The following is a 17279-nucleotide window of genomic DNA, read 5'->3' on the forward strand; positions in this document are numbered from 1 at the left end:
TCAATAAACATTTTATTTAGTGTTGTTGTGAGGAAAGTGCCTTACAAACTTTAAAGCTAAGAGAAATATGAATTTATGCTATTGTTTACTACTACTACTACCACTACTGCTACTATTTTATAATTTTGCCTAAAAGCTAATTTAAGAGTTGGAAATTTTGGTCTAATGGGATAAGGAGGAAGTTAGATGGCTCAGTAGGTGGAGAATTGGTCCTGAAGACAGGAAGTACTGGGTTCAAGTCTTACCTCAGATAACTTCTTAACTGAGTGACATTGGGCATGTTTTGCTTAGTCCTTTCTGCTTTTCTCCCTTGGAACTGATATATAGTATTGATTTTAAGACAGAAGGTAAAGGTTTAAAAAAAAGAAAAAGGAAAAAAGAAACCAAGATTCAGACATTAAGTGACTTGTGTAGAGTCACACATTTATCAAGTACCTCTGGTGGGATTTGAATTCAGAATTCCCTGATTTTAAATGTATTGCCTTATCCACTATACCATGCTATTTCTCTACTAACATTTTCTAATCCTATGACTAGGTCCTCTAGGCATTTTGACTGACTAGGTTTTATAGTCATATAGTTGAAATAAGACCTAGTTCCTGTTCTCTTGGTGTTTAAAGTTCAGTAGGGAGATATGGTACAAACAGAGATAATACTAATGGAAAATAGTACATGATAAATAAATGAGAAAGGTTCAAAATCAAGCATTGTGTGAGGCATAAAGGGGAAAAGCCATAATTTTATTGAAGAACCAGCCACTTTTGTCAGGGACAAAATCTGGGAGCACCCTAGACCCTCACACATCATCTAATAGCTCTAGTTCTCCTTGTGGTCAGTGGTAGATGAATTCAGCCCTTGAGAGGGAAGAATTTGGATTATCATTTATTTTCTGGCAATCTTTGAAGAAATAATCTGTTTCCATTATGACTTATTTTTAAGATAAAACTGGAAGTTAAAGAAAAGCACCTCCCAAATACTGCTTATTATTGTGAAAAAAAAAGATTTTCCCAGTAGTATTTTTATCATCATCTGAATATATTCTCTGGAAATAGCCACAGGAAAACATTGTACAGGCTGCCTTCAGGGGTTTGAGAAAACACAAAACAGCACTAAAAGAGTAAGGCATTCAGGACTTGAGGTTTTGGCATTCTCTAATAATGAAGACTTTTCCCATTCCCATCCACCAAATACAGCACACTGTCTGGTGACTGAACTGCATTCCTTTCAATGCCAGTTGGGGATGTCACATAAACTGAAGCCTCAAGGGAAGCTGTGGGATGGCAGAAATTGGCTGTATATAAAAAAGACGGATGACAGGAGCTTGTGTGTACATTTTACTAAGGGAGAAGTGGATTTGTTGGAAATAGTGAAACTGTATTTACTGAAATTATTCTTTTCCTGAATTAAAGTTACTGTAGATTTTTCAGCTTGAATAAACTCTTTGGGATTTGAGATGCCAAAGTGTAACCAGGAACAGCAAGAAATTCAATAGAAATACCTGTGAATGATCAAATGTGATTTGGCATTTAGTTTAAACTGACATTCTTTGGTTTAATTATTTATTTACTGATTTATGCATCCTCAGTCCTTATTACTATTAAACCATTAACAATATCAATTCAAAATCAATAATAATTAATAACAAAATATTAACAATAATTTGCATTGGTAAAATGTGATTCTTATATTTGTCAATTGCTCTGCAGTACCTTCACATAAATTATGGTGTTTGATGTTCACCAAAACCCTGCCAGATGAGAAGGCAAAGTGTAGTTATCCCCATTTTTTGCATGAAGTAGAGCTCACAGAATATAGGCGATTTACCTAGGTTGTCTTAGAGTCAGGAAGGCTTACATTCAAATTCTTCCTACGACAATTATTAGCTAGATGACCTTGGAGAAGTCACCTTCTCTGAACCTCAATTTCCTTATCTGTAAAGTAGGACTATTTGAATAGTTTTTCTCTCACAAGATTCTGAAAATACTGTGTGATAATACATGTAACACACATTGCAAATCTTAAATCAAGTGCCACTTTAAGTTTACTCCATTCTCCTTTGTCTTCTCTTAGCTTCAGCTAAGATCAGTTCCAGCAGCCAGTGGTATTCCCTGTCTGAATAATAGTTGAAAACTATACTACTGAGTGTCTGTGGGACAGTGGACAGATGTAGTACTTTTTTTCTTATGCCCATGATCTCTCTTAGTAACTTAGAGTTGTGATCACATGAAGGCATTTTCTAGGCATGTCTTGCTGAATTGGAATCCAATCAGTAGCTTTTACTTAAAGAAACCCCCAACCCCTCATATGTCTGTCCCCTTTTCTCCACTCATGTGGTCACCTATGACCTCCATGACTTCTTGTTTAGAATTCTGGAGTAAACTTCTAACTGGACTTCCTGCATCAAGGGTATCTCCTTTCCATTCTGTCCTCCAGATAACTGCCCAAATGATATGTATTCCTAAAAAGAACTGGCGTAACCCTATCATTCCCCTGCTCAAGAAGCTTTAGTGGATCACTGTTACTCTGAGGACAAAGCAGATATTTTACTGGCTTTCAACGCTTGTCAGGATCTGACTTCAGAGTCTCTTTCAAGACTTATCAGATGATGTTCCCTTTCAAACATTCCAAGTTCTAGTCAAAGCAGACTATCTGCTGTTGTGGGTACACAGTATTCCATTTCTCAATCTCTGTACATTTCCACAGGCTGTTCACCAGGGTAAGAAAATGCTGCCCTTCAGCTTCACCTCCCCAAATAGCTAGCTTTCTTCTAGGCTCTGCTCATTTTCACAGGGTCTTCTTGATCCCACATACTTGTTATAGCCTTCTCCATCATATCTTTGTGATTGTTCAGTCATTTCAGTCCTGTCCAACTCTTTGTGGCCCCATTTAGGGCTTTCTTGTAAAGATATTGGAATGGTTTGCCATTTCCTTCTCTAACTCACTTTACCGAGGAGGAAAACTGATACCAACAGGGTAAAGGGACTTGCCAGGGTCAGTAAGTGTCCAGAGGCCAGATTTGAACTTGAAAATGAGTCTTCCTGACTCCATGCCCAGCACTCTATCAGCTGCACCATTAATTTTGTAAATATTTTCTTTTCATTTTTTGACTACACTTACTTCTTTCCCAGGGGAACATAAACTTCTTGAGGGTAAGAGTAGTCTTTTTAGACCCTTGCATAGTGTCTAAACCATAGTAGAATCTTAATAAATTATTGTTTTTAAATTTTATTTATAAAAACCCTTTCTATTTATCTTAGAATTGATATAGTATATTGGTTCCAAGGCAGGAAAAATGGTAAGGGCTACACAATAGGGATGAATTGACTTACCCAGGGTCACCCATCTAGGAAGTATCTGAGTTCACATTTGAACCCAGGACTTCCCGTCTCCAGGCCTGGTTTTCTATCCACTAAGTCACCTACCTATTCCCAATAAATGCTTGTTGATTGAATGAATCATCAGGGACTCAAAGAATTTACCAAAGCAGAGACATTAATGATCCTCTCATTCTACAAATGAGGAAGCTAAGACACAGAGAGTTGAATTGACTAAGGCTACATAGCTAATAAGTCAGAAGCAGGATTCAAAACCAGGTTCACTCAGGTTCTACTATTTGATATAGCCAAAAATGCTAAAGAGATCTGAGGTTGAACATGGATGATGTGGATTTCACACCAGGCTCTCTGACTTCAAATCTTGTCCTCCTCTCACTGCTCCATGGAAATGTAAATAAAATCAATAAATTTTAACTCATGAATACTAGCCAAAGTTTGGTTTTGAGGCAAGGGTAAGTATTTTTTTAAATATATAAATCAGGGGTAGGGGGAAAGTTAATCTGGTTCTAGGAACAATTACATTGTGCAGTAAAGGCTTAAAGTGGCATTAATTTCCTATAAAAAGAGATAGTTTTGCATTTCATTATAGGATATGATGAGTGGTAGGCATATGTTATCAAAGCCTTTGTGCTTTTTTCTGACTGAGAAGGATGAAAAACCATAGCAAAGCTGTTTATCACTTGTCTATGGAAATACAGCTGCCCTTACATAAACTACTAGTTTTGTTAGAGACTAGAACTTTATAGAGTCCCCGAAATTAAGATCACATACTTTCAAGAGACTGTTTGACCTAATGAATTGTGATTCGTTAGTTATTTTAAAAGCAGGGGGAGGAGCATCATCAGAACTTTGGACTAAAAATTTTTGAGAGACTATCTAATCTGTCTATCAAAAATTCCCCTCTATGATATCTCCAAGTTATCTACTCCTCATTTGGAGAGCCCCTATAAGAAGAAACTTTTTACCTATTGATGAAGCCTGTTCGATTTTGTGAAGTTCTAATTGTTGGGAAACTTTTACTTATATACAATCCGCCTTTCCATGAAACTTGTCCATTGCTCTTGAATTCTGTAAAGCAGAACAAAGATGATTTCTTTTTATAACATCCCCCCAAATACTTGAACACAGTCATAGTCCTAACTAAATATTTTCTTCTCTCTGTTGAGTATTCTTAGTCTTTTTTGATTGTGACACAATAGAATAGATTGATAGTCAGAAGATGGGGGTTTTGTTTAGCAATTCTTTTACTAACTACCTGTGCCACTTTGTGAAAGTTACTTAACCTCCCCGGACTATTTTTGCTCTATAAAATGAATTGTGGGACTAAGTAACATTTAAGTTTCCTTCCAGTTATAAATATCATTTTGTGATGCTGGGAGTCTATGTATAGCATGATCCCTGTCCCCTTTACTGTCCTAATCATCTTCTGGTTTATCAATATCCTTCCTAAAATGTGGCACCCAGAAATTTGTGTTGTCTTTGCAGGGCAGAATACAATGGAAATACCATCACCCTCATTCTGAGCAGTATAGCTCTTCTAATACAGCCCAAGATCTCATTAATATTTTTGACAATGAAAGAAAGCAAAATCTGGGTGAACCTGGGTTGGAATCCTCCCTCTTTGACAACTTATGTGAACTTGGGCAACCCATTTAATTTTTGTGAGCCTTCTTCTCTATAAGCTTTAGGGAAACAAAAAGAGTAATTTCTTTCTGAAGTACCTTAAAGTGTTGTTGTAAGGATCAAATGAAACAAAATAGGGTATGTAAAACATTTGGTGGCACGAATTACCAATAGGAATTTGTTAATTCTGTGGAATCAAAAAATGGTCCACTCTGGATATGACCAACAAAATAGAGATTTAAAAAACCATTTGCTGTTCTTAAAATGCATCTGAAGTTCCAGAATAATAAATGAGATATTATCAAGGAATATATAAGTAGTGTATCCAAAGGGTAGTTCATCTTTATAATATTTAATAATTCTATTTCCACATCTGTCCCTTTATCTTCACTTACACTATTTATTCCTTAATTCTATTTTCATCATCTCTTGCCTAAACTATAGAAATAACCTCTTATTTGGTCCCACAATTCCAGTCTACTACTCTCATTCTCTACAGTTACCAAATTGATATTCATAAAACAAAAATCGGATGGTGCCACTATTTAAAATGATTTAGTGGCTCCCTGTTGTTTTTAGGATAAAATATGCAATCCTGATATTTTCTCAATATTTCACAATCTGGCTCCATCCTATTTTTTTCCAGTATTATTTCATATTATTTTTCTTTCTGCATTGTCTGTTCCAGTCATATGGAAATTTCAAACAGTTCTCCATATATGACATTCTATCTCCTGACTCCACACTTTTGTATGGGTGGTTCATCATGTCTGGAATGTCTCTCTCACACGTGCTTCTTAGAATTCTCAATGCAGAAGAAGAGGAGGAGCAGGAGGAGAATTACCTTCTCTATGAGACTTTTCCTGATTAACATTATTGTTTATGATCTCCTCTAGAAATCACTTTATATCTACTTTGTATTTGCTTATTTGTGTACATGTATCCTCCAAGTAGATGATAAGTTATTCAAGGGCTGTTTTCCCTTTCATATCAAGTCTTGCATATTTTTATTTTTCAGCAATTTTTCCTTTCTTTTTTTAAAATTGTTTTTTATTTTTATTTTTATTTTATTTTAATAACAAATTTACACATGAATTTTCATGTTGCCTCCCTCCATTCTTCCCTTCCTCCTTCCAGAGCTGACAAGCAATTCAATCTGGGTTGTACATGTATTATCATACAAAACATATTTCCACCTTATTCATTTTTGTAAGTAAACAAATTTATAAAAACAAAACCCCAGATCATACCCAAATAAACAGGTAATCAATCATATGTTTTCTTCTGCATTTCTACTCCAACAGTTCTTTCTCTGGAGGTAGATAGCATTCTTTTTCATTTCTCTCAGATTTGTCTTGGATCATTGTATTGCTGTTAGTAGCAAAACATATTACATTTGGTTGTCCATTCAGTAATTTTTGAGTCATGTTCAAATCTTTATGATGTTTCTTGGCCAAGATATTCAATTTCTTTACCATTTCCTTCGCTAGCTCATTTTACAGATGAGGAAACCAAGGCAAACAGTGTTAAGAGTCTTGCCCAGGGTCACCCAACTGGAAAGTATCTAAGCCTTGATTTGAACTCTGGAAAGTGAATCTTCCTTAATTCAGGTCCAGCATTCTGTCTACTACGTTACCTAGCTGTCCCATTTTACATATAGTATGTACTTAATAAATATTTATTGAAATTATATTTAATTCTTTAGTATTTCCCTTCTATTAGAGGTATTTTTTCCTTCAAGTGCTAGGATGGCAAATAGGTGGTTGGTAGAAGTGCTTATTGGTGCTTCTGTCATTTTTAGTCCATTTCTCCAAACTTCAGGGAGGAGTCATATTGTTGTAAATCTATAATTCTCCATGATTTTTACAAAGATGGAGATAATCATTAGCCCTTGGGCAGGAAATGGCAGCTTCTCCATTAGGTTTTTTTACTTCTTCTTCCTAAAAGTCACTGAAATGTCTTGTTGGAGGTTTGGGAATTCTTTTTATGAGGAAGTGACAGATCCTAATGATAGGTTATGCCACATTATTTCAGTCACTGGATTTGTTGTTTGTCAGTCATTTAATTGTATATGATTTCATGATCTACTAGGTTTTCTTGACAAAGTTCCTGGGGTGGTTTGCTATTTCCTTCTCCAACAGATTAAGGCAAACAGGCTAAGTGATTTGCCCAGGGTCACATAGTAAATGTCTGAAGCTGGATTTGAACTCAATACTTTCTGACTGAACTCTGACTTTCTGACTTGGGCCCATTACTTTATCTTTTGGGGCCACCTAGATGTCTCCCATCACTAGTTCACTGCATTTAAATAAATGATATGTATGGGTGAAGTGAATTAACAAGACCAAGAAATTCTCTGGATCCAGGTATTTGATTATACCTCTGGAAGCACCCGCCTGTCTAGTTGGCTCTTGTACATCTCCAACTTTAGCCCTTCAGCTGGCAGTAGTCAGCATCAGAGGCAAAGTAGACCAAATTCCTGGACAGAGGAGTAGAGGTCCAGTGGGGCAGATCAAAGATCCTTATAATTCCTAGAAACTCCTTAAAGTGCCACAGAAGTTGAGGCTCTTTGTCGCTGTTAGACCCTGGAAACAGCTAGTCCTCGAAACCATCCTGACTTTCATTCCTCCTTTCTGAGTATGACAATGGTCCATTTCCAAAGATGCAGGCTTCCATCAGATGCCTCATAGCATTTGATAACTCTGCCTATGGATTTGGCAAGACTATGATATTCTTCTGATTTTTTGGATTGGAAATTTTTCTTAAAAAAATAAATGACTTACCTAGAATTTTAAAAGGAACTTCATGTGAGGAGTGAGTTAGGGGAAGCGGATAACTACTGAAACTTTGGTTTAGCTCATTAGTGTGCACCACTTCCCTTAAAACCAGTCACCCATGGATATTGGAAGACAAAGTCTAAGTGACTGCCTTAAAAGCTAAATTAAATGTTATAGTGCTCTATACTTTTCCAGGAAAAACTGTGGCTATGTCTCCATGATGCCAAAGCCACCAGCTGTTTTAAAATTTTAGAGAAACAAGTGGTTCAGTGTAAAAAAATCAGACGAATTATTTTTATTCATTGAGCTGTTTAGAGGTATTTAATATTGTGTGCCTACCAACACCTCATTATCATCCAGCTAACTGGAATATTCAAAATGGGCATATAATAACAGTTACCTCCACTCCTAAGTAAGCATGTGAGTATAACTATACACACACACACACACAAACACACATATACACACAAACACACACCACAAACCTAAACAGGTCCTGTCAAAGCAGTAGGTCTCAGGAAAGAGGAATAGCAGTGGGGTCATGTGTCTGGACTGAATCTTGTGTGGTTTTCTATTGTTTCAAAATTGTATCTGTACTTTTGAAACTAGCCTGTCTCTTAAAAAATGATATTCCCACTAACAGGCAGAGTTGAAAAGTGGAAGATACAATTTTCACCTTCTTTGTCTGTCTGTCCCTCCCTCTCTGTCTCCCTCCCTCTATGTTCTCCCCTTTTCTCTCTCTTCCCTGTCCTTCCCTCCCTTCCACCCCTCTCCATTCTTTCCTACCCTTCTTTCCTTTTTCTCTCTTCACCTCATCTCCAACTATAACTATTCAGGATACATCTTGATCTTCTCCTCTCTTTTCTTCTTCCTTTCCTTCCGAATTTTGTCTTATCATCTCATGTTTTGGGCTTGGACTTGACAGACTTTGTAACCTAAAGTCAAGTAAACCTAATAGGTCCCTAAGAGTAGGACAGATTCATAATCTAATTTCATCTTCTTTGCAGGAATATTTATATGTCTACATCATATAGTTATTATTAAAATTACTTTTCCAGTTCATAATCGTCATTTTTGATAAAATGACATGTTTATATCAAGGTAGATATTTTCCTAGAAATCTATGAGCTACTTAGTTCTCATTTTTAAAAATTCCATCTTCCTTTAAGGAGAGTCCTTTCTGCTTTATTGCATGAGATTTGGCCCATTACATTGCTCTTTCAGTCCAAAGATCAGGAATTTGAGACTTGTTGAATGGAAAGGAGAGTCCAAATGAGCTTCCAACTCTTTCCTGTGGCAGTATCCTCAGCAGATTGGTCAGTCCTCTAAGAATGGTCAATTCAATAGTTCAATACTCCCATTATTGACTCCACAACCTGTAGTTCTTACCTTGACTTCAAAGTCCTCATTATTTGATCCTGAATCTGGATATTATTCTACGGACGAAGCAGCAGGACAGGAAGTGTTAGCCCCTCTAGTTTGATCATCAGGTGATTGTTCCAGGATATGATTTTACAGTGCTGACATGGTACTATACCACAGATTGATGTGGTAGATTTCCCTGACAGCTCATAGCACATTAAAATAAGATACCATTTTTTTCTGACTGAAAACTTTTAGATTCATCATATTCTCTGTTGATGCTACATCCTCTAGAAACACTTTGAACAAGTCTAATTTCATCTTCTTTCCCATAGGATCTGCATAAATTGTTTATTGTTGCTGTATACATCTCTTAGTTTCTAGTGAGTTTATATTCTATATTCTCCACATGCCTTAGCTCTCTAAGGTTCTTGCATTCAATTTTTGATCCTTTACGTGATTTATAAGTCTGAGTCTAATCATTTTGGATGGACCTAATTTAGTGAGTGAATTGATTGAAGTATTTGAGTGAAAACCAAATCAAATTAGTTTTTTTCTTCCTTTTCAGTTTTCATTATTCAAGAGAAATCTTTTTCTCTGCTGGTCATGTCTGAAATCTGCACAGAAACTGTTATTGGACATGTTTTTGCATTTATTGAGATGGCTGACTCTGATTTCAGGCTTAAGTAATATAGTTCAGAACCAAAGTGTGACTAAAATAGATGTCTTAAAAAAGATGTTTATATCCATATAGAGGGATTCTCCTCTTTAAATCCTATTTTTCTGAGTCCTTTTTAAAGTGATCAATAGGCAAAATGACTCATTCTTTTGTCACTTGGTAAAGCAGAGATCTGGTTGTATTACTCCCTTGCTGAAGAAGCAATGGGAGCTCCCTATTGCTCATAGGAAAAAATACAATCTCCTCTCTTTACTCCTTAAAGCCTTTCATTATTTGGCTCCAGCATCTATTTCAAAGCTTATTTTAAATTTTTTTATTTATTTTGTAAACCTTACCTTCTGTCTTGGAATCAATACTGTACATTGGTTCCAAGGCAGAAGAGTGGTAAGGGCTAGGCTAAGTGACTTGCCCAGGGTAACACAACTGGGAAGTGTCTGAGGTCAGATTTGAACCCAGGACCTCCCATCTCTGGGCCTAGCTCTCTCAATCCACTGGGCCACCCAACTGCCCCCTTTTCAAAGCTTATTGAAAATTACTCTCTTTGACATACTTTTTTTTTTTACTCCAGTCAGATTGGCTGACTTGCCATTTCTCATATAGAAGGTTCCATTTCTGTCCTTTTGCCTCTTAGATTCTCAGGCTTCCTTCAGAACTATATTCAAGGGTCACCTCCTGCTTAGAGATTTTTCTGATCTAATTGCTATGCTCTACATCATACATTTTGTATTTATGTTTTCTTTCAAATATATAAATTTTAAAAAATATTTACTTACATGTGTAAATGTTATTTCTTCCCAGGTAGAACTTGTTTCCAAAAATCAAGGAGTATTTTGTTTCTGTTTTCATTTCTGTATCTTTGCTCAGTGTCTAGCATAGAGTAGAGAATCACTAACTGAGAGCTAGAAATGAAGTTAAAAGTTAACCAACCAAGAAAAAAAGATGAACCTTGTCATTTGGAAAGGGAGAGACTGAAGCCCAGAGAAATGCAAAGACTTCTCTAAGGTCACACAGGTGATTCAGTGAATGGTCAAGCTAGCATTTTAATCTAGGTCTCCTGACTCCAAACTTTGTGAGTTTTTTACAAATGTATGCAAAATTGAGTTAAGCAAATAAGTACCTGGCCCATTCACATTTGGGCAGATAGATAGCAAAGTGAATAGAGTGCCAGAGTCAGGAAGATTGATTGTCCTGAGTTCAAATATGACCTTAGACAAGTTTACCAGATGTTTGACTTGACAAATCACTTAATCCTACGGGCCTCAGTTTCCTTATCTGTCAAATGAGTTGGAGAAGGAATAGTAAACCACTTCAATACCTTTGCCAAGAAAGCCCCAAATGGAGTCACAATGAGTTGGATGTGACTGAAAAATGACTGAACAATGACATTCACATTTTTAAAAAATGCATATGCAGATCTCCAGCTTTCATGTGTTTAGGTATGACAGCAATGTGTGACTGGCTTCTCTGTAATGAAGATACCTCTATCACACTTCACAATGCTCTACTTTCATTTAGCATGTTTTCTATTAATTTTTTCAAAGGGTTTCTCAATTCTTTTGTCTAGCAACTTCTGATCACAGCTAGGATAAAGTATGATTGTCTTCAGCTTTGAAATATGTGAACTGAAGGGCAAGGAGGTTCTATGTCCTGCTTGCTATCACACAAGGAATCGGTAGTATGCCTCAAATTATAACTTAAACCCTCCAGGCTTTTTGATTCTTTCTCAACTCATCAGTTAATCATTTTCTCTCTCTAGAAATGATGAATCACTTATATTTTCCACCATCTCTCTATTTTTGCTTGACTTTATTAAGATATTTTCTTTTCACTGTTTTAAGCAAAGAAGGGTCAGTTCAGATCTATCACTATGGATCATTTTAGGCTGCTGCTGTTTTAAACAGGCATTTTCCAGCCGAGTTTTAATTTATTTCCACTGGTGACAGATAAGGCAGGAATATCCCAGTTGATTCTTCGGTCATGGGGTTATACTTACAGGATTATCAATTTTAAAAGCAGTAGGAAAAGGATAGCATTTTCCTTCATGCACAGAGCTAATCTTATCTTGGATATCTTAAGGGTGAGTAAATACAGAATCCAAGTACAATTGAATCATATTCGTTGACAGAGTTCCTTTCCTTATACCATATTTTAAGATCTAAAATTCATTTTTTTCTGCTGCAGAGGTTTCTGAGGCCTTTTATCAGTTTTATTTTTGACAGAAAATGAGCACTATAGCATCAGCGTGTCATGAACTTAGGGTGCATTGAAATTGCTTTTTCCTTATAAATGACATTTATTGGGTTCCCAAGGTTCACTGTTTTCCTTTCCTCATTCAGCCAGTCTTTTAAAATACTGTCTACTGTCTTTCCATTTTATAATGAACTAACAAAACATCTTTGCTAGGAGGTATAAGTTGAAGCAAATTTTACCGTTGAACACTTAAAAGGCTATATTTAAAAATCAGATCAGTTTTTAATTAAGATGGCACTAAAGATCAAGGATCATCCTGAGTTAATGACAGCGCTGTTGGTAACACATAATTTCTCCCTCTTCAAATGGATAGCAAATCAGATCTGTAGGCATGTGAAATTTACAGGTAATAGCAAAACATCTGCTGATGGGCACCTAAGCTAAGCAATGAATAACAATTCTCATTGCCTATTAACTAAGGCTAATTTATAATGAACACCTAGTGTACACAAATAGACCTGTCATGCACATGGATAGCAAATGCATTTTGGCAAGAGATTACAGTGAATAGAGAATGAGTTCACGAAGAGGAGAGGGGACTTTAAATGTTCACACAAAACTTGTCACATTAAAAAAAAGGAAAGAAAAAAATTCCCTCCAAAGAGAAACAGTGAGAAATGAAGTGTTTGAGGTACCGAATAACAAAGTCTTCACAGTAACTTTGATACTCTGACAAAACTATGTCTCTTTCATTGTCATAACATTTAAGCAATATATCAGATCCAAAGCAAGCATGCCATATGGGACAGGGTCAGCGACAAAAGAAAGGTGTTTATGCTTCCCTGTTATCAGCACACACATATAAGGATATAGTTAAGAGGAAAACTGAAATATAAGAGACAAATCAAAGCATCATTAGAGCTTGGAGTTTAAGCTTTGTCTATGGACTGCTAACTTAACGAGTGCCAGTGTGACCAAGTTGAGGTCCGTGAAGGGCAGAGTGGTCAAACTTTATCCAGACTTTTTTTGTGGGGAAAGAGTGCACTTCCTTCCCTCAATGGTTGAGATTTTGATCCACTTGTCTCACCATGACAGTAAGCTGCTCTCCTAAATCATCTCAGGTATGATTTAGGGAAAGTGGTGGGTACTGAGAAAGGTAAGAGTGTAGAGCTGTGTGTCAGGCAGGAGACGGAAGTGTATATGTTGGTGGGATGAGGGGGAACATAGACCATTCACTCTCCTCAAGTGACTGCACCAAAGATTAAAGTGTCCCATGCTCATTCTCCTGTGTTTTCTTCTGCTAGCATCCTTTGAACTACTGACAGCTCTTCCCAATTTTCTTTAGTAACACTGAACACCCCCTTCTCTCTCTATTTTTTAATTGGTGAAAAAAAGACTAGTTATATCACTTCTGGGTTTACTTCTCTCTCTTCCGTTCTTTACCCTATGAGTGCATTATTAAGGAGTAGCTAAATGGTCTAAACCTATTGCTGGAACTGTGTGACCCTTGGCTTAACCATTTTTTTGCTTTAATCCAGTAGAGAAAGAAGTGTCAAATCACTCCAATATCTTTGTCAAGACAACTCCATGGAGAGTATTGTTGTACTATGGTCCACAGAGTCATGAAAAGTTGTACACAACCGAACAACAATATTGGCAGAAGAGAAAAGGAGCAATAGGACAAATCTTAGTAACTAGTAACTTTTAATGCTCTATAATGTTGACTATAAAACAAAAGCATAAATAAAGAGAGAAAGGATTATGGGAAAGACTGTGCAGATGCCCCTTATAAAGGAAGGAGAAAAAATGAGTTAGAAAGAAAGGATAAAAGAAAAGCTTTCACAAAAGTGAAGAGAAAGAGCTCTCAAAAGGGGGCAGGGAAATTGAGAATAAGGAATCATTTCTGCATGAGACAGCTGGAAAAGCTTCCCCAGGCAATTTCATCCCTGAATCAGGAGATTCAGTAGGTGGGGTATCAGAACCAGCAGGAGAGACCCTCTATTATTTATTTGCTATTAGAGAAGCTGTTTGGCAGAGTTGTAACTAGGAATTCTTGTGCCTGATGAAAATTTGGTTGAGGGTTGGAAGAGAAAGGAGGGCTGGGGGGAGTAATAACAATAGCAAAGAGCACAGTCCAACTGTGGTTCCATTTGCATTGGGAGTGGGGGCAGCCTATAATCCAGAGAGTCTAGCTCTCACTCTCTTGGTGCTGGGGTGTAAATTGGGGGAAGGTGTTCTGTGGGAAAGAGGTTCAATGTCAATGGAACTCTGGGGGTAATAGCCCAAAGCTATTTGTACTATGCTCATGAGTTGTGTGGGCCAGCAGAGGACTGTGAAGCAAGCTGTAGGAATGGCAGTTGCCCACATGACACTGGGAAGGAAATCAGCTAGAATAGTAGCACCCTAGAGCAAAGGCCCATTTATCCCATGTTAGTTATGACTCTGATGATTGTGAATGTCCCTGAGAGTCCTTTTCCTACTTTATATTTGTGACTCTCACCCCCTTGCTTGAAAAGTAGCTATAATTTATTCACCCAGTACTGATTCTTGCTCTCCTTTTGCATTTAAAACCCTATGATTTTGTAGGGTTTTATGGTTTTACATTTTACTGAGCACAAGGGCTTATTTTATTATTAATCAAGGAGGGGGGGAAGCTTGATGTCTTCAAGTATTTTTTTCTTCCAGAACTCTTTTATTTCCTTTATGAGACATTGCTAGAGACCTCTTAAGTAGAATTGCCAAAGTACAGGTGGATGTAAGTTTCCCTCTTCAAAATTGCCCTTGATTGCAAGAAATTACATCATTTCATCCTTATCCTCTTTCCCCCTCAAGATTTATTCTGCAGCAGTACATCCATCATTATTTGAGTTGAACATGTGTACACTTGGCAAAACCCATCCTTTGCCAAGTTCTCTTTGGGGAGAAGAGATAAAATTGCAACTCTCATTGTTTCTCCTTCCTCATTGCTTACAAATGTAAATGTTCAGCAAAACTCTATACCTATATCCAAAGAATTCTGAACTTCCAGACACTTAGCACTTCTGCCTCTGACAACAGGCACCCCTGAGAAAGAGCTCCCTGTGAACACCAACACTTACATCTGTCAGACAGAGGCAGTGCAATTTCCCAATTCACAAGCAAAAGCCTTTGGGACTTTGTTCCCTGGTAGGCAGTTGTCATTCATTGTCTCACCTCATCCAGGAGCCTGTATTCTTCATAGAATCCACGATATCCCTATTTGCTCCATACTGGCCTTTTTTGTGTTATCTGGCAATGCCTATTCCTACGTCTTTCCTTGGTATTAGTTTTGAACTCTGGACTCTTGCTTAAGTAACTTTGAATCTACTGTTTCCCAGATCTGACTGACAGTGGATGTAGACTAATTAGTGGCATGCCTCTCATCTAATACAGCTATTTTTTGCTTGTTCTGTTTGTCCTTCCTTAAGGTATGATCATTGGTACTGGTAGCAACAACACTGTCTTGTATTCTCTATCCTACTAAGGAGATACTATTGATCTCTTTGTGCTCTCACTGTGAAGACTTTAAGCAAAGCTGGAAAATGGGAAGCTATGGGAAGGCCAAATAGTCATAAGCCCAGATGGAACAGGTAATTAAATAGACTCTTCCCTGCTAAGAACCTCAAGGGCTTGTAAAATTCAAAACCATGAATCCTGATGGACTTAGCATGACATTGTGTATTGAAAATAGGTCAATTCTTCTTTACCATAATATCTATCTCATAAGCAAAAAGGATAGCCAAGATAAAACTCTTTTGTAAAAGTCTAGAATTACTTTACTAGTAGAAAGATACACTTTGATACAATCTGAGTTGGAAAGGTCTATCTTTTGTTCAAAACTACCCACCAAGGCACAAATCCTTTCTACCACATTCTGGAAAAATGACCAATCCAGCCTTGTGTAGAATATTCTGACTGATGGGAAGTTCCCATCTCTTCTTGGCAGTCCATCTCATTTTTGGTCAATACTCATCTTTAGCAAAATCTTCTTTATTGGGCCAAAATCTGTCTTTTGTAATCCCAATATGAATTTTCTGAATTGGGAGCCATTTCCTACTACTCTGGTGCTGTGTTACCAACACTGCATTGAGATCACAATGCTAATGGAAAATTTTCTTTCTGTTATGAGTGGGGACACAAAATTATTCCAAGTGCATGGACTCCTGCCAAACTTTGTTTTTCATGGAACGTCCTTTTAGTTAGTGTCATGAATTGAGTTTGACTGTTTACAATGCAAAAAAGATGTGGAAATATGAATTTGTCCACTTTTCTATGTAGTTTTTATTATATGAATTTTGCCTCTATATATTTGGTATTAACATATAGAGTAGGGTTACCCTAACTAGTCATGCTGATTTGTTGTCATAGTGACTTGTCATTCTTTAGATCTTGAAGAAAAAAAATTTTTTGCAAATGAAAACATTAAAGTGTAACATAAAAAATTAAGTGGTGAATTGAAAAGTCAGAAGATATGGATGTTAAATCTATCTCGGCTAGTTATTGCCTATTTGGCCACAAATGCTTGCCAAATAATTGAATAAGCAAGTCATTTAAGTTCTGAGTCTTAGATTTCATATCTGTAAAGGACAAGAGTTGGACTACATGATCCATAAGGTTTTTCTAGCTTTAAACCAATGTTATGATATTATCAAGTAAATTCTCCAAAATAAGATAATTTTTATTCATACATACACATGTATGTATAAATTTAAAAATATATATATATGGAAAGAACTGAATTTCTGTCATGGACTATTATATAAATGACAATTCCACAGAGGCTTCTTTGACCAAGCAGAGTTTAGTTCTGATAGATCCCTCACCAGCCATCCCCTTCTTTAAACATGCTGGTTTTCTAGTCTTGTGAGTTTCTGATGTTCTCTATGGGCTCTCCACTGGGGTAGCTAGTGATTCTGAAGTACTCCCATATTTATGGGTGGTGGTGTTTGGCTGCCTTTGTACCCAACTGTATTATTTCTCAGGTGGCTCCCTACTGTCTTGAGAACACAGTACAGACTCCTTAGCCACATGATTGACTTCCAAGAATCTCTTTCCATGCATATTACACCCTTTCAAGCAATCTATATTCCATCCAAACTAGTCAATTTACTATTCCTTGAGCATGGCACTGTCTCCCACCTTCATTCCTTTGCAGGTTATGTCCCCCATGATTGGAACATACTTTCTTCATGCCTCCAACACTTTCTTTAAGGCTTAGCTCATGTGCCATCTCCTAGAAAATTTTTTTCTATACTATCCTCTTTAATTTATTATGTACATCTTTTCCCATGTAGT

At 36.8% G+C, this 17279-nt stretch overlaps 1 protein-coding gene and 1 long non-coding RNA gene across 5 annotated transcripts in view; one reads left to right on the forward strand and one right to left on the reverse strand.

Moving 5' to 3' along the window:
- The window catches only part of LOC103102522 (uncharacterized), a 70286-nt gene extending 59272 nt beyond the window's left edge, over nt 1–11014 (reverse strand). The window contains exons 1-3 of one of the 3 annotated variants that reach the window (XR_001627188.2): nt 10550–11014; nt 9125–9171; nt 4301–4403 (exon numbers count right to left, since the gene is read on the reverse strand). This is a non-coding gene — a long non-coding RNA (uncharacterized LOC103102522). The remainder of the gene's footprint in view (nt 1–4300; nt 4404–9124; nt 9172–10549) is intronic. The other 2 variants (XR_001627189.2, XR_008916706.1) reach the window with 2 other exon arrangements.
- GRM1 (glutamate metabotropic receptor 1) overlaps nt 1–17279 on the forward strand; it is a 443691-nt gene that overhangs the window by 106828 nt on the left and 319584 nt on the right. The window lies entirely within an intron of this gene.

The sequence above is a fragment of the Monodelphis domestica genome, chromosome 2 (genome assembly GCF_027887165.1).
Source record: "Monodelphis domestica isolate mMonDom1 chromosome 2, mMonDom1.pri, whole genome shotgun sequence".
Lineage (NCBI taxonomy): Eukaryota > Metazoa > Chordata > Mammalia > Didelphimorphia > Didelphidae > Monodelphis > Monodelphis domestica.